Consider the following 26,592-nt stretch of genomic DNA (forward strand, 5'->3'; position numbering starts at 1 on the left):
CCACAGACTGGGAAAAGATATTCACCAACCCCACATCTTACAGAAGGCTGATTTCCAAAATATACAAAGAACTCAAGAAGCTGGTCTCCAAAACACCAAACAATCCAATTAAAAAGTGGGGTATAGAACTAAATAGACAGTTCTCAATAGAGGAATCTAAAATTGCTGAAAGACACTTAAGGAAGGGTTCAACATCCTTAGCCATCAGGGAAATGCAAATCAAAACAACTCTGAGATACCAACTTACTCCTGTCAGAATGGCCAAAATCAAAAACACCAATGACAGTTCATGTTGGAGAGGATGTGGAGAAAGAGGAACACTTCTTCACTGCTGGTGGGAGTGCCAACTTGTATAGTCACTTTGGAAATCAGTATGGCGACTCCTCAAGAAAATGGGAATCAGTCTACCACAAGATCCAGCAATTCTACTCTTAGGCATATACCCAAAAGTAGCACATTCATACAACAAGGACATCTGTTCAACGATGTTCATAGCAGCACTATTTGTAACAGCCAGAAACTGGAAGCAGTCTAGATGCCCCTCAACTGAAGAATGGATAGAGAAAATGTGGTACATTCACACAATGGAGTACTACTCAGGGGAAAAAAACAATGGAATCTTGAAATTTGCAGGAAATTGGATGGATCTAGAAGAAACCATTCTGAGCGAGGTAACCAAATTGCAAAAAGACAAACATGGTATGTACTCACTCATATGTGGATTTTAGACATAGAATAAGGATTACCAGCCTACAATCCACACTGCCAAAGAAGCTAATAAACATGGGGCTCCCTAAGAGAGACATACATGGTCCCCTGGTGAAGGGAGAGGGTCAAGATCTGCTGAGCAAATTGGGAGCACGGGAAGAGGGGAGAGGGAGCTAGGAGAATTAGAAGGGGAGAGGAAGAGGGATGCTGAGGACATGAGGGAGCAGAAAATATGAGTCAGGGGAAGAATACACGATAACAAGAATGGAGATATCATAATAGAGGGAGACATTTTTGGTTTACAGAGAAATCAGGCACTAGGGAAATGTCTGGAGATCTACAAAGATGACACCAGCTAACTATCTCAGCAACGGAGGAGAGGCTACCTTAAATGCCCTTCCCTGATTATGAGATTGATGACTGACTTATATGCCCTCATCCAGCAGCTGGTGGAAGTAGAAGTAGACACCCATAACTAATTACCGATTTGAACTGGAACCCAGATGCAGAGAAGGACCAGTGAAGAGCACAGAGGTCCAGACCATGCTAGTGAAACACACAGAAACAGCTGACCTGAACATTCGGGAATGCTTGCTCCCCAGTCTCATAGCTGGAATACCAGCATGGGACTGATCCAGACCCAAGGAATATGGGTTTCTGTGAGGAAACATCAGAAATCTATGGGACCTCCTGTAGAAGCCCAGTATTTATCCCTAGCATAGGTGTGGACTTTGGGAGCACAGTCCATATACAGGAAAACTCCCTGAGTCAAGACACACTGGGGTGGGCCTAGGCCCTACCCCAAAGGAAACTCTGATGACACCCTATGGAAAGCCTCACCATCCAGGGCAAGTAGAAAAGATATGTTACAGATAAGGTTTTAGTTGGGAGGGGCGGGTAGGGGAGGACAGGTGGGAGAAGGGAAATGTCATGTAAAACAATCCTGTTTCTAATTCAAATAACAAAGTTGAAATAAAAAGAATTGCAGACAATAGAAATAAATGTAATAAAGAATAAAAAAAAGACTTAATGATACAAGGAACCAATCTTCATGCCTTCATGCCCTACTTTCTGATTATTATCTTGCACTGAAGAAAAGTGTAATTATTTACTATTAGTCAGACTTCTTCCAATTTTTAAACTATACCAGATTTTTTATACAAGTATAAATTTTTGTAGATTTATCCTTGATGTATCTTTAAAATTTTCAACACAAACACACACATCTTATTTGTCTATTGAATAATATTTTTCTAATGATAATCAGAGATCAAAATGTGATGAACACTGCATAAGAGTGTTTCATAACTTTTATAATATTATAATTTAGCACCTGCCTTAGCTACTTTTCTATTGCTATGATAAAACACCATGGTTAAGACAACTTACAAAAGAAAGCATTTAATTTGGTTTATGGTCTATGATCCTGGGGTGAAGTAGAATTGCTGAGAGTCAACATCTTGATCTACAACCATGAGTAAGAGATGGAGGCTGGGAATAGTACAAGTCATTGGAAACCTCAAAGCCAGCTCCTAGGGACATACCTTCTTCAACAAGGCCACACCTCTTAATCCTTTCCAAATATTTGTTCCTACTGGGAACTAAATATTCAAATATATGGGCCTGTGGGGGCTGTGATAATTCAAAACACAACAGCTACCGTCAGTCATTTGTGCAAATGCCTACATTACTATGGAAGACTGCCAGACAAGTCCTCAGTTCACTTTTGGGGCTTCTTCACTCCAGGACTTACCTTTCTCATAAAACAATCTCACAGTCATTTTTACTTTTCTCCTCTTCTGTCATTCAATTTCTCTTTCATTAGCACAATTCTTGTGTGAGACTCTATACGGAGTGTTGCTTCTAGGTAAATGGAGGGGTTCTAGATGTCCCCGTGATACTACTGAGTCACACATGAAGTGGCGTGTAGTGAACTTAATTAATACATATACAAATTTATAAATGGAAGGGCCCAAATATTCTCAATACTCCCAGTCTCTTAAACAAAATTCAAGTAAAAAAAGAAAAGGCTGAATTGGTCTAAAGTCTCCCCATCCCCATCCAGTGGACTGTAGCACAGCCGGCATGAGTCTTGTTATTCTTCCTCTCACAACAGGTAGGATTTCAGGTGTCTTTTAAAACTGTCTCTTAGGAAAACCCAGTTATAGAAGAGCAATAAAAGTAAAACAGTTGTAAAGAGTTCATGATAAGCAGAAAGTCATACATTCAGTTAAAGCAAACAATAATAATAATTTAGTCCATTTAACTAAATCATTTAAGTGTTTATAATAGCAGACTTTCACAGGCAGATTCGTTAAAAAAAAAAAAAAAACTCAGTATGAAAAACACAAAAGTAGCTGGCTGTGTGGTACAAATCTGCAATCAGTGTACTTGAGAGGCAGAGGATGGAGCACCACTGCCAGCTGGAGGCCATGTGGTCTACAGAGTGAGTGCTAGGCAAGCCAAGATGACATGGCAAGACATTGTCTCAAAAACCCAAACCAGAAAGACATGCATGTTATGTGGATATTTTCTGATATCATGTATTTGAATTTAGTAAAGAGAAAATAAAGCAAGGGCACCTTGTAATTTTTGTTGTCAGTTACCCTAAACAATAAATGACAGGCCCACCATTACTTTAATCAATTACTGTTTCTAATATTATGATATAGACAGGTCATAATGTGAATGCGGGCACACACACACACACACACACACAGAGAGAGAGAGAGAGAGAGAGAGAGAGAGAGAGAGAGAGAGAGAGAGAGAGAGAGAGAGAGATGGGTGACGGGGTGACAGGGATGAGACAGAGACAATGCTTAAGTTTATATTACAAATCGGGAAAAAAGACAGTGAGTTGATATTCTTAGGAAAGGGAATTATATAATCACAGTTATATAGTAGCTACATTATCAAGGCCAACTGAAGAAGCACATACACATGTGACTTCATATGTGAAACATGCACAGAGAAATGATAATTTTAAGAAACGTGACAAGTACAGCGTCTGACCCGTGCAGTAGAACACAAGCTGTTTAGTTAGCAGAATGTTTCAATCGGTCAATAGTCGGGATGTCACTCATCTTAATTTGATGTGAAACTAAAGGTATCAGCTCAGGAAGCAGAGTATTGGCTGTGATAGGGGAGACAGGTTTCTGACTGAACACTTCAGATTCTGTAAATACTGTTTACAAACATTTGAAAGCTTGAACTTTTGTTATCACACCCACGATAAGGGTTTTAAAGGTTTGTTGTCTAGGTAATCAATCAGGCCCTGTTAACATAAAAATATGGATTTTTTGTCTTTAACCTGTGTTACTTTTGAGACATTTATTAAAAATACATGGACATGTCTATATGCACCATGTGCCTGTGTGCATTGTGTACATGCGTGTGTGCATGCCTGTGTGTGTGTGTGAGAGAGAGATAGTATGTGTTTGTGTATGAGTACAGTTGTAGATATAGTACAGTGCACGAATGGAGGTCAGAGGACAATCCTCATTGTCCACCTTGTTCCAGACAGGATCTCTTGTTATTCGCTATTGTGTAGAGCATTCTAACTGGCCTCTGAGCTTCTGGGGATGCTCTTCTCTCTACACTTTGATTTGCCACAGGAACACTGGGATTAAAGTGCATGGTAGTGTGTTCTGCTTCAGTGAGTTCTTGGGGCCTAAACTCTGATCATTATGCTTGTATATCATGACTCACTGAACCATCTCTCAAGGCCTCCTAAATTTTTGACCAGACTGCTGTTGGCACATTTTTGTGTTTATAATGCTAATAATTGACCAGATATTCTTTTTAGGGTAACTATTCATTCAGTCAACAACTAACAAATAGCTTTATTAATGTGTAAAACAAAAATCTTCTGTAATAAAATCCATCATTTTCTTTATGCTTTCCTCTATTGCTTTAAACACAGATTTCTTGTGAGTTCTTGTGAGTTCTCAGAGTTCTTGTGAACTCTCTAAGTTCACAAAATATTCATTGACACTTCTAAATTTTAAATAGTTTGAGTTTTCATGAATAACTTTTTAACCAGCTGGAAGATATTTCAAAATATGTGTGACTTGGATAATAATGCAGCTGTGAAAATGTATTAATGTGGTCCTTACTTTGAACTGAGCACTGTATTTGGCATGTAACAAGTGCAAAGTTTTTCCTGAATTCACCCATCTCTTTTCATACAACCAACTAGGGACTCCACAAGGCCAGCATCATAGGAGTCTAACAACCGACTGCCAGTGCAGTCCTACCAAAGGGTATCAAAAACAAAACCAAAAAAAAAAAAAAACCCAAATTGGGTGGTGGAATGACTGAGCCTTTAAAAAAAAGCGACTTTGAACGATGAGTTGAAGTGTTTAACAAGAGGGAAATATCTTTCCAGAAAAATAAGGCACCTGGGTGAAAATTGTATATCCAGGCACTTCTAAGAAATGTAGCAGGTTGCTGATATAACTGACATGGTAACCGAAGCTGCGGAGTAGCTTCCCAGGCCAGATAAATGAAAAGTCCAGGAAGACAGGCTGATGATGCTTGTGGTTGGACTCATGACATTGTTCATATTAATGCAGAGGTTTCAAATCATACATCTATTTAGTTCCTAGAATATGATACATAAAATGTGTCTACAGATATTTGTGTCTGAATCATTAACAATTAAAAGATTTTTATTATATATTTTTATTTCAATTAGAAACAAACTTGTTTTACATGTCAATCACAGTTCCCTCTCCCTCCCCTTCTTCCCTGTTCCCCATCGACCCCCTACCCCATCCCCTTTCGGCTCCCCATGGAGGGATAGGCCTTCCATGGGGGAATATTCAAAGTCTGTCACATCATTTGGACCAGGGCCTAGGCCCTCCCCTGTGTGTCTAGGCTAAGAGAGTATCCCTCTATGTAGAATGGGCTCCCAAAGTCCATTCATACATTGTGATTAATACTGATCCACTACCAGAGGCCCCATAGACTGCCCAGGCCTCCTAACTGACACCCACATTCAGGGGGTCCAGGCAGTCCTATGCTGGTTTCCCAGCTATCAGTCTGGGGTCCATGAGTTCTGCCTTGTTCAGGTTAGCTGTTTCTGTGGGTTTCTCCAGCCTTGTCTTGACTCCGTTGCTCATCACTCCTCCCTCTCTGCAACTGGATTCCAGGAGTTCAGCTCAGTGCTTAGCTGTGGGTATACTTCTGCTTCTATTAGCTACTGGATGACATATAAGGTAATCATCAATTTCATTTAAGGTAGCCTCTGCACTATTGCTTAGATACTTAGCTGTAGATTCTGGACATTTCCCTAGTGCCCGATTTCTCTTTAAACCTAAACCTATAATGGCTCCCCCTATTACGGTACCTCTTTTTTTTTTTTTTTTTTTGCTCTCCTCTATTCTTCCCCCGACTCAATCATCCTGCTCCCTCATGTCCTCCTCTCCCCTCCTCCTCTCTCCTTCTCTTTTTCCTAATTCCCTCTTTCACCCCTGACTTGCTCCCAATTTGCTCAGGAGATCTTGTCCCTTTCCCCTTCTCTGGGAGACCATGTATCTTTCTTAGGGTCCTCCTTGTTTCCTAGCTTCTCTAGAGGTGTGGATTGTAGGCTGGTAATCCTTTGCTCTATGTCTAATATCTATGTATGAGTGAGTACATACCATGTTTGTCTTTTTGTGATTGTGTTACCTCATTCAGGATGAGTTCTTCTAGTTCCATCAATTTGCCTTTGAATTTCAAGATTCCAATGTTTTTTTTTCTTCTGCTGAGTAGTACTCCATTGTGTAAATGTACCAATTTTCTTTGTCCATTCTTCAGTTGAGGGGCATCTAGGTTGCTTCCAGGTTCTGGCTGTTACAAATAGTGCTGCTATGAACATAGTTGAACAAATGTCCTTGTTGTATGAATGTGCATCTTTTAGGTATATGCCTAAGAGTGGAATTGCTGGATCTTGTGGTAGACTGATACCCATTTTCTTAAGGAATCACCATACTGATTTTCAAAGTGGCTGTACGGGTTTGCACTCCCACCAGCAGTGGAGAAGTGTTCCCCTTTCTCCACATCCTCTCCAGCATAAACTGTCATTGGTATTTATGATTTTAGCCATTCTGACAGGACTAAGATGGTATCTCAGAGCTGTTTTGATTTGCATTTCCGTGATGGATAAGCATGTCTAACACTTTAAGTGTCTTTTAGCCATTTTGTATTCCTCTATTGAGAGTTCTCTAGTTAGATCTGGACCCTACTTTTGAATTGGATTATTTGAAGTCAGCCGTCTATCAGATGTGGGGTTGGTGAATATCTTTTTCTATTCTGTGGGCTGCCATTTTGTCTTGTTGACTGTGTCCTTTGTCTTACAGAAGCTTCTCAGTTTCAGGATGTCCCATTTAATAATTGTCAATCTCAGTGTCTGTGCTACTGGTGTTATGCCCAGGAAGCAGTCTCCTGTACCAATTAGTTCAAGGATAGCTCCCACTTTCTCTTCTATGTGCATCAGTGTGGCTGGATTTATGTTGAGGTCTTTGATCCATTTTGACTTAAGTTTTGTGCATGACAATAGACATGGATCTATCTGCAAACTTCTGTGCTCTAGTATCCAGTTATGCCAGCACCATTTGTTGAAGATGCTTTCTTATTTCCATTAATTTTAGCTTCTTTGTCAGAAATCAGGTGTTCCTGAGTGTGTGGGTTAATATCAGGATTGCCGGTTCGATTCCAGTGGTCTCCCTGTCTATTTTTGTGCCAATACCAACCTGTTTTCAGGACTATAGCTCTATAATAGAACTTGAAGTCAGGGATGGTGATGCCTCCGGAAGTTCCTTTATTATGCAGGGTTGCTTTTGCTGTCTTGGGTCTTTTGTTTTTCTACATAAAGTTGAGTATTGTTCTTTCAAGGTCTGTGAAGAATTATGCTGGGATTTTGAAGAATTATGCTGGCATTGAATCTGTGGATTGCTTTTGGCAAGATTGCCATTTTCACTATGTTGATCCTACCTATCCAAGAGCATGGGAGATCTTTCCATTTTTCATATCTTCTGTAATTTCTTTCTTTAAAGACTCAATGTTCTTGTTATACATGTCTTTCATTGTTTGGTTAGCATTACCCCAAGCTATTTCATGTTGTTTGTGGGAATTATAAAGAGTGATGCTTCTCTGATTTCTTTCTCAGCCCATTTATTGTCTGTATATAGTAGGGCTACTGATTTTTTGAGGTAATTTTGTATCCTGTCACTTTGCTGAAGGTGTTTATCTGTTGTAGGAGTTCCGTGGTAGAATTTTTTCAGGTCACTTATGTAAACTATCATATTATCTGCAAATAGTGCAAGCTTGACTTCTTTTCTAATTTGTATTCCCTTGATCTCATTTTTTGTGTTATTGCTCTAGCTAGAACTTCAAGAACAATTTTGAAAAGGTATGGAGAGAGTGGACAGCCTTGTCTTCTTCCTGATTTTAGAGGAATCGTGTTGAGTTTCTCTCCATTTAGTTTGATGGTGGCTGTTGGTTTGCTGTATATTGCTTTTATTATGTTTAGGTATATTACTATTACCCCTAATCTCTCCAAGAATTTTATCATGAAGGGATGTTGGATTTTGTCAAAGGTTTTTTCAGCATCTAGTGAGATGATCATGTGATTTTTCTTTCTCAGTTTGTTTATATGGTGGATTACATTGATGGATTTTCATATGTTGAACCATCCCTGAATCCCTGGGATGAAGCCTTCTTGATCATGGTGGATGATTTTTTTTCTGATGTGTTCTTGAATTCTGTTTGCCAGTATTTTATTGAGTGTTTTTGTATCAATGTTCATGAGGGATACTGGTCTGTAGTTCTCTTTCTTAGTTGTGCCTTTGTGTGACTTAGGTACCAAGATTATTGAAGCCTCTTAAAAAGAGTTTGGCAATGACCCTTCTGCTTCTATTGTGTGGAATACTTTGAGGAGAATTAGTATTTTAACTGTTCTTTGAATTTCTGGTAGATTTCTGCAGTGAAGCCTTCTGGACCTGTGCATCTTTAGGTTGGGAGACTTTTGATGACTGCTTCTATTTCATTAGGGGTTATAGGTCTATTTAAATGGCTTAACTATTCTTAATTTAATTTTGGTAAGTGAGATCTGTCCAGAAAATTGTCCATTTCCTTTAAATTTTCAAATTTTGTGGAGTATAGGTTTTTAAAATAAGACCTGAAGATTCTCTGGATTTCTTCAGTGTCATTATTATGCCTTTCTTTTCATTTCTGATTTTGTTAATTTGCATGTTCTCTCTCTGCCTTTTGGTTAGTTTGGATAAAGGTTTGTCTATCATGTTGATTTTCTTGGAGAACCAAAATTTTGTTACATTGATTTTTTGTATTGTTTTCCTAGTTTCTACTTTATTTACTTAAGTCCTCAATTTGATTATCCTGATGTATACTCCTTCAAGGTGAATTTGCTTCTTTTTGTTCTAGAACTTTCAGTTGTGCTGTTAATTCTCTGGTGTGACTATTCTCCAGTTTCTTCATGTGGGTACTTAGTGCTATGAACTTTCCTCTTAGTTCTTCTTTCAAAGTGTCATGTAAGTTTGGGTATGTTGTGTCTCCATTCTCATTGAATTATAGGAAGTCTTTCATTTCTTTTGTTCTTTCTTTCTTGAGCCAGGAATGGTGCAATTGCTCATTGTTCAATTTTCCTGAGTTTGTAGGGTTTCTGTAATTTGTGTTGTTGTTGAATTCTAACTTTAATCAATGGTGAACTGATAAGATATATGGGGTTATTCCCATTTTTTGTATTTGTGAAGGTTTGCTTTGTTGCCGAGTATGTGGTTGATTTTAGAGAAGGTTCCATGTGGCACTGAGAAGAAGGTATATTCTTTTGTGTTTGGATGGAATGCTCCATAGATGTTGGTTAAAACTAATTGGGTAATAACTTCTGTTAGTTCCTTTGCTTCTGTGTTAAGTTTCTGACTGGTGGTTCTGTCTAGTGGTGAGAGTGGGGTATAGAAGTCTCCCACTATTAAGTGTGTGAAGTTTTAAGTATGATTTGAGTTTTAATAATGTTTCTTTTATGAACGTGGATGCCTTTGTATTTGGGGCATAGATGTTCAGAATTGAGACTTCTTCCTGATGGATTTTTCCTGTGATGAATATTAAATGACCTTCATCTCCTTTTGCCAGGTCCTCATCATGGCTGTGGGTAGGGCCAGTCCAGCTGGTCACTTCCTGGGGCTGAGCAGGATAGTGAGAGTCAAAGACCCAGAACCCCCTCCTAGTCACTGGAAAAAAACCAGACTGAGTCTTGGAGTCCTGTAGAAGCAGAGTCTTGCTTTATTATGACAGGCATTCACTTATAAAGGGTTGAGAATGTATGTGGGGACCTCAGGATGGGGTGAAGTGTAAGGGCCAATAATATTCCACCGTGTTAGCAGTAGCTGGGCAGAGGTAGTTTTGCTGAGTAAGGTTGCCAAACTCCAGCCATGCTCAAGAAGTTCCATTAGTCCTTGCATCCAGGCCTTTTTAGGCCCAACATCTTTTGACTGATTTTAGTTTGAAGTCTAATTTTTAAGTATTAGGAATGCTACACCAGCTTGTTTCTTGGGTCCATAAGATTGGAAAATCTTTTCTCAACCCTTAACTCTGAGGTACAGTCTGTCTTTGAAGTTGAGGAATGTTTCTTACATGTAGCAGAATGATGGATTCTGTCTTTGTATCCATTCTGTTAGCCTGTGTCTTTTTATAGGTGAATTAAGACCATTCATATTGAGGGATATTAATGACCATTAATTGTTAATTTTTGTATGTTTTGAACTTGTTGTTGGTGGTACTGTACATGGGTATCCCCCCCCTCAGTTTTTCTTTTGGCTGTTGGTAAAGTGGGATTATCTATTGCCTATGTTTTTTTATGAGTTAGTTAACTTCCTTGTGTCGAAGTTTTCCTTCCAGAATTTTCTGTAGTACTGGATTAGTGGATATGTTTTGTTTAATTCTGGTTTTGTCACGGAATATCTTGTTTTCTCTATCCAGAGTGATTGAAAGCTTTGCTGGTTATAGTAGTCTGGGCTTCATCTGTGGTCTCTTAGTGTTGGTAGAAAATCTATCTAGGACCTTCTGGCTTTCAGAGTTTCCATGGAGATGTCAGGTGTAATTCTGATAGGTTTGACATTATATGTTACTTGGCCTTTTTTGCTGCTCTTAATATTCTTTCTTTATTCTGTATGTTTGGCATTTTGTTTATTATGTGGCAAGGGGACTTTTTTTTAATGGTCCACTCTCTTTGGTGTTCTGTAAGCTTCTTGGACTTTCAATGGCATGTCTTCCTTTAGGTTGGGAAAGCTTTCTTCTATGATTTTGTTGAATATTTTTTTCTGCCCCTTTGAGTTGGGTTTCTTCAACTTATATACCTATTATTTTTAGGTTTGACCTTTTCACTGTGTCCTATATTTCCTGGATATTTTGTGTTAGGGTTTGTTGGACTTAAGATTTTCTTTGGCCGATGAATGTGTTTCTCCTAGTGTATCTTCAATGTCTGAGATTCTCTCTTCCATCTCTTGTATTCTGTTGGTTATGCTTGTATCTGTAGTTCCTGGTCATTTCTATTTCCAGCATTTCCCAAGATTGTTTTTTTTTTTTTATTTTCTCTATTTCAGCTTTCAAGCCTTGCACTGTTTGAATTGTTTCCTTCACTTGTTTGTTTTTCCTTTGGTTTGCTTGTTTTCTTTTAGAGATTTGTTTACTTCTTTTATGTTTTGGTTTTTCTTTCCTCTATTTCTTGATATTTTGTTCGTTTTCTCCCATTTCTTTAAGGGATTTTCCCATTTTCCTCTTTGATTGTTCTATCAACTTCATAAAGTTGCTTTTTGAGTTGTTGTCTTCTGCTTCATCATCTGTGTTGGGATGTTCCGGTCTTGCTGGTATGGAGTCCCTAGACTCTGGTGGAGTCATGTTGATCTGTCTGTTGTTGAATGTGTTCTTATACTGTCTGCTTCCCATCCCTTCTTCCAATGGGTGCCAGTGTGGTCTCTCCCTCTCCTGTTGGGTACAGGTCCAAGGTTCTCTTCCAGTGCATGCAAGTATGTCCATTACTCCGATGGTTGTCCTCTTCCTGTGGGTGGAGGTGGGACTAGCATCACCATGTTTAGCAGACTCTGGATGGCCTTGTCCCACTGGAATAGGTTCTCCCATGTGCAGTCCCCAGACCTTAGCAGGCTGCTGGCAGGGCACCTGAAGGCGGGATGGGAACAGATTATCTCTTAAAAGTTAATGGACTAGTGTTTACTGATGTTCAAAACATGTAAGGTTGAATATCTTGTTAGACTCTACTTGCTGAAATTTATATATGGATGTGTTTACTTAAATATTTGGAGAGTTCTTTATTCCAGACTCAAAGAACAGCTGTGAAGCATGATACTGTTTCATACAAAATGTGCTTACTCTGAGATAGAAAACTAATGCATTGTGCCAAAGTCATTTTGGTTTACTAACAAACTTTTCATAGATATTTGATTCTTTAAGCATTTACTAGGAATGTTTAGTCTACTGCAAAGCTTTTCAATATTGTCGCAATTTCCCATGGTATTCTTTGAATACATCTGTATATTTTGTATCTCATAATTTGTTCTCAGTCACAGATAGAATGAACAATTAACCTTTAGTTCCTTTTGTTTACTTATAATCACACATGATTCATTGCTTTTTTTTTTTTGAATCTTCATAGAGAATGAACCTGGTAATTCCTTCACTAAGTTATTAAACTTCCTGGGCTCTGGAGGATATTATTGGTAAAATAATTCCAATATTCAGGTAGGCCTTGCTGATACAAAATTAAGATGAGGAAATTTGAATGTGAATGGGTGCTCTAGGGTACCTAGGATATAAAAAGCCTGAGAAGCTAAAGGAAGAAAGCTTGGAAGAAAAATGAAAACAAAACAAACAAAACCTGCAGTGCAACAGGGGAGTAGCAGGGCAAGAATTGTAGGAACAGAGTGAAGTCACTGCTGAAGCTTGATCCTGCTCCTTTCTGACCGTCTCCTTAGGAGAAGAAAGTCATGAGTGCATAAACATTCATGGGCTACACAGGAGGCTAGGATCATCAAGCCTCTCCTCTGAAAGTCTGATATAGAGGAAGAGAAAACAATTTTATTTTTCATTTCTTGGCAGAATGATAGCTAAGACAATCCAGGTCCTAATCTAGGATCTGTGATCTCTGTGGCCACCAGGACACTGGGCAGAATTTTTGCTCTCTCAAATCTCTGGCAAATGACTTCTGGATGTCTTGCTGTTGGAATCTGGAGGAGGTGTGTGTTTTGACACTAGATTAGTATAACCCTACTAGTGTGACTGTATGTTTTTGTAGGATATGCCTTTTGTCATATTGAAGGTCATACTAGTCTAGTGTTCTACTGAGTAGCAGAGATGGCTCCAAGTGTTAGAGAATAATTGTGTATTAGCATTACATTGAGATTATTTTCATTTATGTTCAGTGGGGAAATTGTTCTACTGATTTCCTCTTTTTAAATTTTGTGTTCTTTTCTGCCTGTCTCAGGGTAATACTGACTTCATTGAGTGAGTCTGTAGTGTTCCCACTCTCTCTATTTTATGAGGAACACCGGTGCTCACTCTTGAAAAGCCTTGTAGAATTCAGCAAAGCATTGATTTAATTCATTTTTTTGTGTGGAGAATTTTGTTTTGTTTTATAACTTCTTCAATCACACTTAATGTTACAGATCTATATATAGAGAACTGTGTTTTTATTTTTAAAAAAGTCATATATGGTTTAGAAATTCATCCAGTTCTTCTAGGTTTTCTACTTTGGAGGCATTTAGGATTTCTGATTATAGTATTCCTGAATTATTTTCAGGATTTTGTTGGAATCCATTATGTTTCCCCCCTTTCAACTCTTACTTCATCAGTTTGTGCCTTCTCTATCTTTGGTTAGTTTGAGACGAGACTTACTGAACTTATTAATTTTTTGAAACATCAATATTTCATTTGTTGTTTTAGTTTTCAGTTCACCAATTCATTCTCTGATGGTTATTATTTATTTCTACTTACTGCCTTTATGTTTTTTTGGCTCATTCTTATTTTTCTAAGATCTTGAGGCACAATCTTCCTGCCCCTCATGTCCTCCTCTCCTCTCCTCTCCTCTCCTCTCCTCTCCTCTCCTCTCCTCTCCTCTCCTCTCCTCTCCTCTCCTCTCTTCTCTTCTCTCCTTTTTCTTGTAATTCCCTCTCTCCTTTCCCCATCCTCCCTGCTCCAAATGATGTGACAGACTTTGAAGATCTCCCATGGAAAGCCTCACCCTCCCTGGAGAGCAGAAAGGGAGTAAGATAAGAGTCAGTGGGGGACATGGGAGGGGGGGAGAGAGAGGGAACTGGGATTGACATGTAAAAGAAGATTGTTTCTAATTTAAAAAAAATTATATTAAAAAGATCTTGAGGCACATCATTATTTATTTGAGATTTCTAAATTTTTTAAAAAATATATTATTTTATGTGCATGTGTGTAGGCCTGAGTATATGTATGTGCATATGTGTTTGGAGATATCACTGGAGGCCCAAACAGGACATCAGATCACCTAGAACTGGAGTTACAGGGAGTTGTAAGCTGCCTACTGTGGGTGCTATGAGTCAAACACAGGTCCTCTGCAAGAGCAATGTGATAGTTTCAATGAAAATTTCTCCCTTTATGCTCAGATATTTAAACAGTTGGTGCCCAATTGGTGGTGCTGCTTCGGGAGGTTTTGAAGCCTTTGCAACCTGGAGTGTTACTGGAGGAGATATATCACTGGAGGGTGAGTGTTGAGAGTTTTAAAGTCTTACTCTGCTTCCAGTTCTCTCTCTCTCTCTCCCTCTGTTTTATCTATGTGTTTGAAGATGTTGACTCTCAGCTTCCTGCTCTGGCTGCCATACCTTTTGCTTTTTGCTCTTCCTTCCCACCATGATGGACTCTTTTGTACTTCTGGAACTGTAAGCCTAAGTAAATTCTTCTTTCTGTTAGTTGCCTTGGGCATTGCATTGTATCACAGCAACAGATAAGTAACTAATAAAAACAGCAAGGTCTCTTAACTGCTGAGCTGGCTTCACTAGGGAGTCTCTCTGATTTTTAAAAATAACTATTAAGAGTTATAATAATTGCTGTTAAAACTATTTTTGTTATACTGGAGAGGATCAGATAGGTTGTAGTTTCATTTTCATTTTTGTTCTAGTTCACTTTCTGTTTGCTGTGATAAACACCATGACAAAAGTCAATTTGGGGAAGAAAGGATTTTGCTTGGCTTATACATCCAGAGCATGTAGCAGAAATTAATGAAATGAAGACTAACTGAATAAATGAAGTGTTGGTTCATGTCCATTTCTCCCCACTGTAACTTCCACATCTGAGAGAATATTCACAATAAGTGTTCATTTCTTGAAGTGCTTATGTTTTTTTAATATGGAAGATTTCTAAACAACAACCCAGTTCTAATTATAGAACACACAGGCTTTTCTAGGGCAGCTCAGGTGCCCCCAGATTGTTGCAAATTCTCCAGTAGACAGAGCTATCATCTTTGTGTGAAGACAGAAAGTAGAAATCAGGGCTAGAACTGCACAGCTAAGAGTTTGCTTCATTCCTCCCTTACGAAGTGATCTTTGGGATATATTTCTTCACTTCCTGGGTGTGAACACTTCTTTCAGCTCTCTATGCCTCTAGGAAAAAACAAATGGTGATCTGGATTTCCAGTGCTGCTAGAGTATATATCCAAGTAAGCTGCCTCTCTGGGAAGCACAGAGGATAAGCAGGGCAGCGTGGGAATTCTTGCACACTTCAGTTATGCATGCTGCAGAATGAGACTAAACCCAATGTCCAACTAATCTCTGAGAACCCTGGAAAACACTTATTAAATTATGCAGTGGGTAACTCCAGCCTGAGTGCAGCAGCATTTCCATATGTGTGGGACTGAATGCGCATCAGTTTTCCACAGTTCAGCACTTGGAGAGTTCTGTTGTAATGTCTACACAGGAACGTTACCACAGGAGTATTAGCAGGACTTCTTGGTGCCACATAGTGTTTCTACTTCTTGTCTAAATATTTCTTTATTTTTAAATTTTTTATTTTAATTAGAAACAAGATTATTTTACATGTCAATCCCAGCCCCCTCACCCCCACTATCACTCTCACTATCCCATACCCTTTCTGCTCCCCAGGGAGGGTGAGGCCTTCCATAGGGGGTCTTCAGAGTCTGTCATATCCTTTGGGATAGGGCCTAGGCCTACCCCTTTGGCTCAGGGAGTATCCCTCCATGTGAAATGGGCTCCCAAAGTCCATTCCTATGCTAGGGATAAGTACTGATCCACTACAAGGGGCCCCATAGATTTCCAAGGTCTCCTCACTGACACATTTAGGGTATCTGGATCAGTCCCATGCTGGTTTCCTAGCTATCAGTCTGGGAACCAAGAGCTCTTCCTTGTTTAGGTCAGCTATTTCTGTGGGTTTCACCAGCCTTGTATGGACCCCTTTGCTCATCAGTCCTCCTTGTCTGAAACTGTATTTCAGTTTGGTTCAAGGTTTAGCTGTGAGTGTCTGCTTCTACTTCCACCAGCTACTGGATGAATCATCTAAATATTTCATACAGCTGTAGATGGTGTGTGTAAGCTAATAAGGATCACAACTTTGAAAATCCCAAGTGCACTCTGTAGGGTCTCCAAATTGAAAGACCAACACAGAACATGCCCAATATATGTTCTAGATATTACATCTTGGTACCAGAACCTCTCATCTCTGTTAGATTTACAGAGTGCATAACATAAAATACTCATGATTTTTGTTGTGCATGATCTCCTTGGCTACTACTCGCTTGGTCTCAGTAGAACTTAGATTGGGCCAAACACAATTAATTTTGTGGAATTTAATCAAAGTAGCAGTTATCAAATCTTGGAAATTCCATTTAGTAAATTCTGAGACTCAGAAAAGGCCATTGTGTAACATCTGCCCTCAAAATTTCTGGAACAATAAACCAATGTAAAAACAAATTGTACATTTAGTAGAATTTCCAAGTCTCTCAGGTAATATGAATTTCCTTTCATTTGTGGACACAATGAAACCAGGGAGACATTTTTAAGTAGGATGATTCAGCTACATTTTCCTTAATATTTTAATGCATAGATTAGTTATTTGATTATTAGAATGTAGACAATATTAAGAAAAGTTTGCTACTAAAAGGTTATGTTGAGAGAACATTAATCAGTCATTGGGACTAGTTCCTTATTAGCACCCTGGGCAGAGCTGAAAAAATTGTAAAATGTGTGATAAATGTTGAGGTCTTGAGTCTGAATGGAGACAGGAGATGCTTCTGGCAACTGCAAAATTTTAGCATCACTAGTCTATAAAGTTGCCTTTTGCCCTGGAGCCAAGGCACATTCTACTTCCTGGTCCTCTGAACTTTCTAGGTTAATTAAAAACCACCATTACTACTGTTGCAGCACAAGACATACTATAAAAATGAGCTTTAGAAATAGATTAATTAGAAGGCAAAAATATTAAATCAAGCGGAAATGTACTTTCTGACCCATCAGAGCAGTCCTTGAATCAGTTCTTATGGGACAGGCTGTTGATGAGGTCCACCAATCTTGGGCGTTCAAAAAACCTGAGGCCTAAAGTCTCCTTCCAGCCAGTTCCTTATTCTCTCATCTCAAGGACATCACCCTCATACGGTCATCTCTGAGGGGCACCTATGATTCTACAACAATAGTATGAAATTTTGCGTCCCAAAGTAGAAAAATCAAAAAAGTAAGTCTTAATTTGTCTGTCATATGAGCTCTTCCCTAACACAACCTAAGAATGTGCTGAATTTTTTTAACTCCAAGAATTTTTATTTAAATTTTAGGGATTAATTTATCATCATCATCATCATCATCATCATCATCATCATTATTATTGTGTGCATGCATGCATGGAGTGTATGTGTGTGTTTGTGTGTGTGTGTGTGTGTGTGTGTGTGTGTTTGTGTAGGTCAGAGGAAAACTTAATTATAGGTTCTTGACTTCTAACTTCATGTTGGTTCTGGGACTTGAACTCAGGTCTCTAGGTTTGTACAGCAAGTGTCCTTATCCCTGATACCACCTCACTGGCCAAAGAGATTGTTATTTAGAGGCTTATATAATATTCCTAGTCACTGAGAGCTGGGTCTCATTGCTTGGTGGAGGAAAAGTCTAATTTCCATTTTTTTCCAAATCAAATTTTGGCTGAATGATTTCTGTTTATATTGCTGTAAGTTTTGCACCAGTGCCCTTTGTCACACAGTTAAACTGATGTGATGTTACATTGTTACATGTCAAAATTTTGCTTTCTATGCTTCATGATAGTTTTAGAACTTTATCAAAAAATAGTATACTATTACACGTTTGATTTTCACATAAAGAATCCCAACATAATGTAATTATTTTTATCAAGTCAACTCATTGTGTAGGTGAAATCACCCAAATTTAAGGTCAATTGTTTCTATTTGTGAGCTCTTTTTTAACTCTTAGGATAAAAATACCTGTGCCCTTCATCATGCTCCCATTCTGAGTTGATATCATACTTCTGTCATAATATTTATTGCTGTTATTTGTGTGCTTGTTCTCTCAAAGATATGAACTAATAGACAGTATCTTATTTTTATTAATCATCCCAGAGTCTAGGACCAAGAGAGTAATAACGAGGGCATTGTGGATTGAAGAGAAAATAAACAACCGCTCACTATGCATGCTGATCAAAGAGTTTTAGGTGTTAAAGACTTTGAGAACTTTAGATTTATCAAGATGCTGTTGTTTGAATACTCTCTGTCTGAGGAAATTTCAATCCCATCACAACAGTGGCAAGAAGTGAGATCTTTAAGTGGTGACCTTACATCATGAAGGCTTTTATTTTTTAATAGAATGGATTAAGGACCTTAACAAGCAAGGTGTGCTCCTCACACAAACATGAGTTTACTGGACTCTGTTGTCTGTTCTATGTGTGCTTGACTGTCCTGTTTCCATATGAGAGTGCAGAGAGATGTCACCAGAATTGAGCAGTTTATTTCAGTTATTTATGATTTACCTGATTGGTTGTTTTGTTATAATGGGAGAAAAATGATCAAAACATAAGGCATGGAGCTTAAGAGCAATGCATATTGATGTAGCAGTGTTTTTACTTATGTGAATTTATATGCAATGGGAAAATACTATGTACTTACATATTTCTTTCCCCTTAACTTTCTATTTGAAGTTCTGAAGTTCTTATATTTAGGTGCTTTTATTAGATTTAGAACTTTGGCTGATTCTCTGATATGCAAATGTATACTTAAATATCCTGTCATCACTGTACATAAAAGATGACATAGAGTTTGGATCTTGAAATTTGATAGATCATACTGCTAATATCAAGTATATGAAAAGCTGACTGCTAAGCTCTGTTTTTATGTAATTTGTTCAAAATCACTTCCTTAAGATCTTGAAGAAATGAAGCTCAAAACTCCACTTTTGAACATTGCTAAAATAATTTGTCATAATTCTAAAATCTTTCATCTACATTTTTGAATAGAAGAAAATAGTTTCTCCTTTTCCATGTTGCCCTGGTATTTACTTTAAAGTAAATGGTTTTTAAGATAATTGTGAAGTAGAAGAGTACTGACAACTCATTGTAAGTGTGGAGTAGGCTGAATCCCCGAATTTTTAAACATTTATTTTAGTTTTTGAGAATTTTATACATGACTACTGTATTTAAATTATCTCCACCCTTACTCTCCACCTGTTTCACCACCACTCCCTCTCAGGCTGACCTTTTCTTCCTAATTCTTACTGTTATACACATACATTATAGGCAAAGATAACATTATTACAAGAGCACTTTCTTTCTTTTTTCTAATACTATCAGTTTAATCATTTTACCATCAGTTGGGTGTTACGATAAAAGCCACCTGATCTTTCCGCCAAAAGCCACCTGAGCCCCACCGCCACGTGTGAGCTTTACGCTAGCTGCCCGCCCGAGTTAGAGCCCAAATGAATACACAGAACTTGTATTAGGTACAATGCTGCTTGGCCAATGACTAGGATTCTCATCTGTTAGCTTAGTCTTAACTATCATAAACCTATATGTTTTATAAGACTTATCTTATCGGACGCCAATGTGGATCACATCGTGCCGCTAGAGCAGGAGTGGAGGGGAAAAGAGGCATGCTTCCTGTGTCTCCTTCTTTAAATATGAGTCCCCTTGCTATGTCACTTCCTACATGGATCACCACTTCTTTACTACATTTCCCAGAATCCTCTTTGACTCCTAGTCCCATCTAACTTGCAGTCTCATTGGCCAAACAGTATTTTATTCAACAATCAATAAGATAAACACACATAGTACATTCCCCATAAGTTGGGATTATATTAATTTAGACATATATTTAGATTGAAGATTATAGAATGAAAACAGGTGCAAACACCTGAAAGAGAATGGGTGATAACTAGAAGGAGGAATCTTGATGTTCAAAGTGCTTTCAAGGGAAGATTTAAAAATAATATACTTAGACTACTTCAGAAAGAGGTTACCTGCTGCTGCTGATGTCATGTCATAACCTCATGTGCAGGCTATCATTAACACATCTCTGTTTTGATTTTTGCTGATACTATAATGACTTTACTGTGGTAGAACCCTGCAACTTCTCCTGATGGCTTGTTTTCAGGTTTCCCATGGGAATACAGAGTTGTAGCCCTCTATCCCTCATGCATTCATGTTTGGCTGAAAGAATCACACTTTTCTTTCTGTTAAGGTCACATGATGGGGGAAGTCATTCTGTGTATATGTTTATCTTATTGGTTGTTGGCCAATAGGGGAGCAAGATAGGTGGGATTAAGAGTCTAGAAGGATTCTGGGAAATGTAGTAAAGAGAAACTTGTTATCCAGGCAGGAAGTGACATAGCAGGCAGACTCAGAATATAAGCAGGGACAAGCAGGAAATCACTCTTCCACTTCCTTCCCCTTTCTTCTCTGATGCTGCCATGTGAGCCAGACAAGAGAGGACACATGCCACGGCATCCTCAATCAGATAAATCTTTATAAAATATGTAGATTAATAATTATGGTTGATACTTAAGACAGAGATAGCAGATAAGAAATCCTAGTCATTGTCCAGCAGCATTGTAAATTATATTAATCTCTGTGTGTTATTTGTGGCCCTAACATGGAGGGTGGAACTTGGGTGGCTGGCAGAAAGAATTATCCTTACAGTCACAGACTGTGCAAACTAGTTTTCCTTAGCCCAGACCAAGTTATATACCTGAGGGAAGTGAGCTTCTTTAGTTGCTGAAATCTGAGTCATTTGTCTCATTCTTAGATTAAGTGATGGGTTAACTTCTTCAAGAAGCACAGGGTTCAGAGAACAACTGTGTGTGCTAACACTTAGAAAGATCAGAATTCCAACATTTTCTTGATGGCTGAATAGGGCTGCAGAAAGTGCAATGAATTTATTCTATGAAGAGATTATAATCACTGTTGAACTACTTAAAAGTACTGACCACGAAGCCTCAAAATATACATGCTTTGAATTAGAATGAGAGTTTTCTGGTTGTGTTGGTACTTTCTTATATTTATTTGGTCTACTTTGGAAATAAGTAGGGCACAAACTTGTATAGTGGACAAGCTCAAGTCCAGAGAAGGAAGACAACTTACAAACCATAGTTTTTAATATTTATTAATGCTGTCTGTGGGCTAGTCACTACAATAAGGACACAGTTTTGGTACATGAACACTTCCACATGTCTCTCTGTGATTTATTAGAGGGACTTACAGGCTATGGTCAGTCAAGCTAGTCCAACAATGCCTGTATATACGTGGAAAGTCCAAGAATCCAGTAGCTGTTCAGTCTGATGTCTCACCTTGTCTTAAGTATATACCAGAATCTCAAAGAAGTAAGCTTTTCCAGTGAGGAAATGGACTTGCCAGCAAGAGTGAGAGCAAGCAGGCAAGAGAAGCAAGCTTCCTTTGTCTATGTCCTTTATAAAGACTGCCAAGATAGGGTATAGCCTAGATTAAAGGTGGATATGCCAACCTCAAAAGATGCAAATTTAGGGTATGTCTTCTCACTTCAAATGATTCAATCAAGAAAAATCTCTCACAGGTGTACCCAGCCACCTGGATTTTAGTTAATTTCGATATAGTCAAATTGACTATACCATTATCCCTCCATGTTAGGGCAACAGATGGAATAGGATGGCAGAGGAGGAATTGGAGGAGTAATAACTAACTCTAATGATGCTTGAAAAAGCTATATGGACACCTACCATTCTATCAGCTGTGCATATCTATCTATGTACATATTTATATTAAAAGTTTAATTGGAATTAACCTACAGAGTGGATAATGCTCCTTCCAGAAGCCATAGGTCACCAAGTAAATAGCCCAGGTGTATTATACCTCTCCTCAAGCTGTTAGAGTGTTATAGGGGCTCTTGCTCTTGAGGGAGGGGAATAGCATCAACAGTATTACCCAATTGTAAATCCCATGAGCTATAGTAATGACTGGTGTGGCAAGATATGCCCATGGGTGCAATAGTGTCACCAAATTAATGGGGCTATCAAATTGATTTATGATTGGATTTAAGGCCTATTTCACAGTTTAGTATGCCCCTTGTCCCTGAATATACTTAAAAGTAATTTGAAGTCTGATCAATTTCTTAGGTGATACTGCATTGTTATTTTGATATTGTATTTTGATTATTAGTAAAGACAGTGATTATCATCCTTTTGTTCTTTTGTGGATTTCTTAAGTTGTAGGAGTTTTATTTACACATCCTTTTACTAAATATATGTTCATAATCACCCCATTTTTATCCCAGTTTCTCACTGTCACTGATGCTTTAGACTAGGTGTGTCTTAGTTTTAGTCATCAACGTTACACAGCCTAGAGTCATCCAGGAAGAGAATCTCAAAAAAAGCATTGTTTACATCATCTTGGCCTATGGTCCCTTCTATCAGGTGTTATAATTTAAAAAGCAGCTGGAGAAAGACACCTTGCAACAGAGCTAATGTGGAGATGGGAGGTGGGAAGGGCCCTTTTAAAAGGGAATGCAATGAATGTGCATAGGTGGTGCTTTTAGTGGCTGTGGCGAAGGACATATCCTGTTAGAACCCCAAGGGCAGGCCAGCACTGATGACTGAATACTAACATCAGAACTTTCTTGACTCCATTAACTGACATGGGAAGGGGCAGCCTTCACATGAATAGCACTGTGTTTGGGGTCCTAGACTGTACAAGAACACAGAAAGATATTTAAGTACTGAGGAGATGTGTTCATTCTCTCTCTGCTTTTGATTGTAGATGTGGCTTGACTGGTGGCCAAGCCTCTGCCACTGTGCATCTATGGACTGCAATCTAGAATCATGGGATGAAATAAATTTTTTTCTCTTAGGTTGCTTTTTTTTGTCAAGGTATTTTATCACAACTAAAACCAAACTAAAATTCTAGGCTTTAAACATTAACATTGAGGGTCTGGAGGGATGGCTTAGGGGTTAAGAACACTGAAGTTCAGTGACAAGCACACACAGAGTTCAGTGCCAGGCAGCTCACAAGCTTCAGCTCCATTTGATCTGATGTTCTCTTCAGGCCTCTATTGGTGCATGCACATATGCACACCTATGTATACATTTTTAAATTTTATTTTTTAAGATTATAGTGCCAGGTGTTGGTGGCACACACCTTTAATCCCAGCACCCAGAAGGCAGAGGCAGGCTGATCTCTGTGAGTTCGAGGCCAGCCTGGTCTACAAGAGCTAGTTCCCAGATAGCCTCCAAAGCCACAGAGAAACCCTGTCTCGAAAAACGAAAAATAAAATTATAGTATAATTGCATCATTTAACAATTCTCTTTTCTCCTTGCAAACCTTTCTTTATACCTTTCCTTATTTTTTTAAAATTCATGGCCTCTTTTTCACTAATTGCTGTTAAACATAGAAAAAAAGACAGATAGACAGACACACACACACAAGTAGAGTGCATGTATTATTATTGTTGTTTTATTTTTGTGCTTTTTAATTTTAAGAGAGGAAAATAACATAAACTTGGGTGGGTAGGACCTGGAAGGGGTTGGGAAAGAAAAGAATATATCTAAATATATTGTATGAAAAAATTAAACAAATATTCAGATTGCCAACCATTGTAATCATCTACTTTTGTCATTTATCTGTTTAGTCCTCAAACTATTAAAGTCATTCATCCAATTCCAGTGTCTTACAAAGAAAGGACAATCCCTTTAAAACAGAGAAAAGAGGCTAAATCAAATATTCTTGTGTAGATGATCCCTCTGCCTTGCATTTGAAATGATAAAAGTTAGTATTCTCTTTCATTTGAGAATCTTTGTGTTTGATAAATAATGAGTGCAAAAGTAAGTGACTTTGCCTTCTTCTTCTTCTCTCTCACCGCCACCCAAGAAAGATGCTCTAAGGTTCTGATACTATCTATGTATCCCCCACCAGCATCTCAGAACTCCAAAAAACATCACATCTAATCGAAGGATGTTCAAAACTGTATTTGCTTGCTACTGCAACTGGTACAGCAAATTAATTTTTCTGAGGTGATTGGCCCCTAGCCTGAATTTCTCTTCAGCTTGCCTCTATTAAATGGAGTTAGAGTGTTTTCCATTGCTGTGAGGTTAATAGCATTTTCAGATTCTAATCTAGGCTCTGGAAAATTGTCATTTAAAAAAATTGATCAATAATACTCATTTTTCCACCAGTATGTCAAACTCGGCAGAGTCTACCACACTGGGCATTCCTGTCACTAAGTGTACTGTCAGTGCATATTCCTACATGACAAAAGCCAATAAATTTACCATGCTTGCAGGGATGCCATTTGTTCTTGATTTTAATTCACTCATGTGTTAAACATGGCCTGGAAGACTCAGTGGGTAAAGGCATTAAATTACCCTGGAGCAAATATTTTCAGAAAAAGTCTTAAATATCTACTTATGTCTGTATCCTGACTTTTATCCCTCAATATACTGGACAAGTGCTTTCTGGAGACAGTTTATTTGCAGTCATGGGATGAATCACCATTTAATGCCTTTGTTCCTAAAGTGCTCTATAGACCACATGCAAGCAGCTCTATGTCAGTAAGAAGAGGGAGGGGTGCTTTTGAGTATTAAAATACAATGAAATGCTAGAAATGTGATAAATAGGAGACACTAACAATAATGGGCTTTATTAATTATTACTTCCATTACATGAAAGAACAATTATAAATTATAATTATGACTCTGAATAGGACATTATTAAGCATGCATTTTTTCTGCTATTAGTTCCACAGTTCTGCAATGGAAATATAAATTCATTTTGCAAAGAGGATGAAACTGTCAAGAAATAAACAACAATCTTTTAACACAGAAGTGAATGTTTCTAACACAAATTGTGTTTTGTATGTCCTAATCACAAATATGATACTTTAAATAATGTAAATATATTTATTTACATGTTAGTATCTAGGGTTATGAGTGAATTAATTCTAATTGATGAGGAATTGAATGAACCTAAAAGATGAGAGAATATCTTTTTTTTTCAGTTAGTAAAACTTCAGTAGTCAAATACTAGCTCTGTTAGCAAAATGATTTTGAGATTCATTCAAAACATAATGAAATTTAATGATGAATTTAATATTTTTCTTTTGCCATTTTTCTTTTTTATTATGTTTAGAAATTTCTAACTTTTACAGACTCACTCAGCTTTTCCTTTCACACCCAGTTTCCCACTGCTTTCTGGAGGTTCTCTTTCCTCTAAAACACACACAGCATTATACTCATGTTTATGCACATTATCCACAGTGATGATGCAGACACTGGAAGCTTTGTATTATACCTCTTTCCACAACTACCCAAATCCCTATGCACCAGAAGTGCTATAAAGATAGTGGAGTGTAATACATACAGCCGCCATTTCTGTCTTTGTTTACAAATTAGATTCAGTGTCTTCTGAGGTACCAAAATGTCTGGAGCTATGGCATTTATTTGGATTTCCTTTTTTATCCTTCCTTCTATCAGTCTTTGTAATAAAACCACATGTTCATGTGAAAGTCATACACACACACACACACACACACACACACACACACACACACACACACAGAAAGGGCAAGTACATACATGGAAATGGACTAGTTCCTGTAGTGTACAGGACAGGGAAGTAATATAGTAATATGATCATGGACTAGGTATGCAGTGGTACATTGGAAATGATTTCTTTGAAGCTGATGCTACATAACTATGTCTTTATATTTTGCTTCACGTAATTGTGGACAGCTTCAGCTTTACTTATGGCTAGTAAGTGCTATGGACTCTTCCTATCACATAATACCTTGTGTTAGATTTTGTTTCTGTTGTTTGATTTGTTTGATAGTTTTGACACAGGGTCCCTCTATGTTGCCCAAGCCTGGAACTAAATATACAGATCAGGCTGATCTCAAACTTTCAATTATCTTCCTGCCACTGCTCATTAAGTGTTGTGATGCCTCATCATGCCTGGCATAGTAAATGTTTCAAATGAGAATTAAAACCTTGGCAGCTAATGAACACCTTCAGTAATGTGGCAGGATACAAGATCAATGCCCTACTATATATAAATAATAAATGGGCTTAAAAAAGAAATTAGAGAAAAATCACCCTTTAAACTAGCCACAAATAACATAAAATATTTTGGGGTAATGCTAACCAATGAAGTGAAAGACCTGTGCAACAAAAACATTAAGGTTTTGAGGAAAGAAATTGAAGAAGATATCAGAAAATGGGAAGATATCCCCTGCTCTTGGATAGGTAGGATCACCAAAATAAAAATGACAATCTTACCAAAATCGATCTACAGATTCAATGCAACCCTCATCAAAATTCCAATACACAGAACTCTAAAGAACTATCCTTAACTTTATATGGTAAAACAAAAAAACTCAGGGTAGTGAAACAATGC

The sequence above is a fragment of the Cricetulus griseus genome, chromosome 2 (genome assembly GCF_003668045.3).
Source record: "Cricetulus griseus strain 17A/GY chromosome 2, alternate assembly CriGri-PICRH-1.0, whole genome shotgun sequence".
NCBI classification, from domain to species: domain Eukaryota; kingdom Metazoa; phylum Chordata; class Mammalia; order Rodentia; family Cricetidae; genus Cricetulus; species Cricetulus griseus.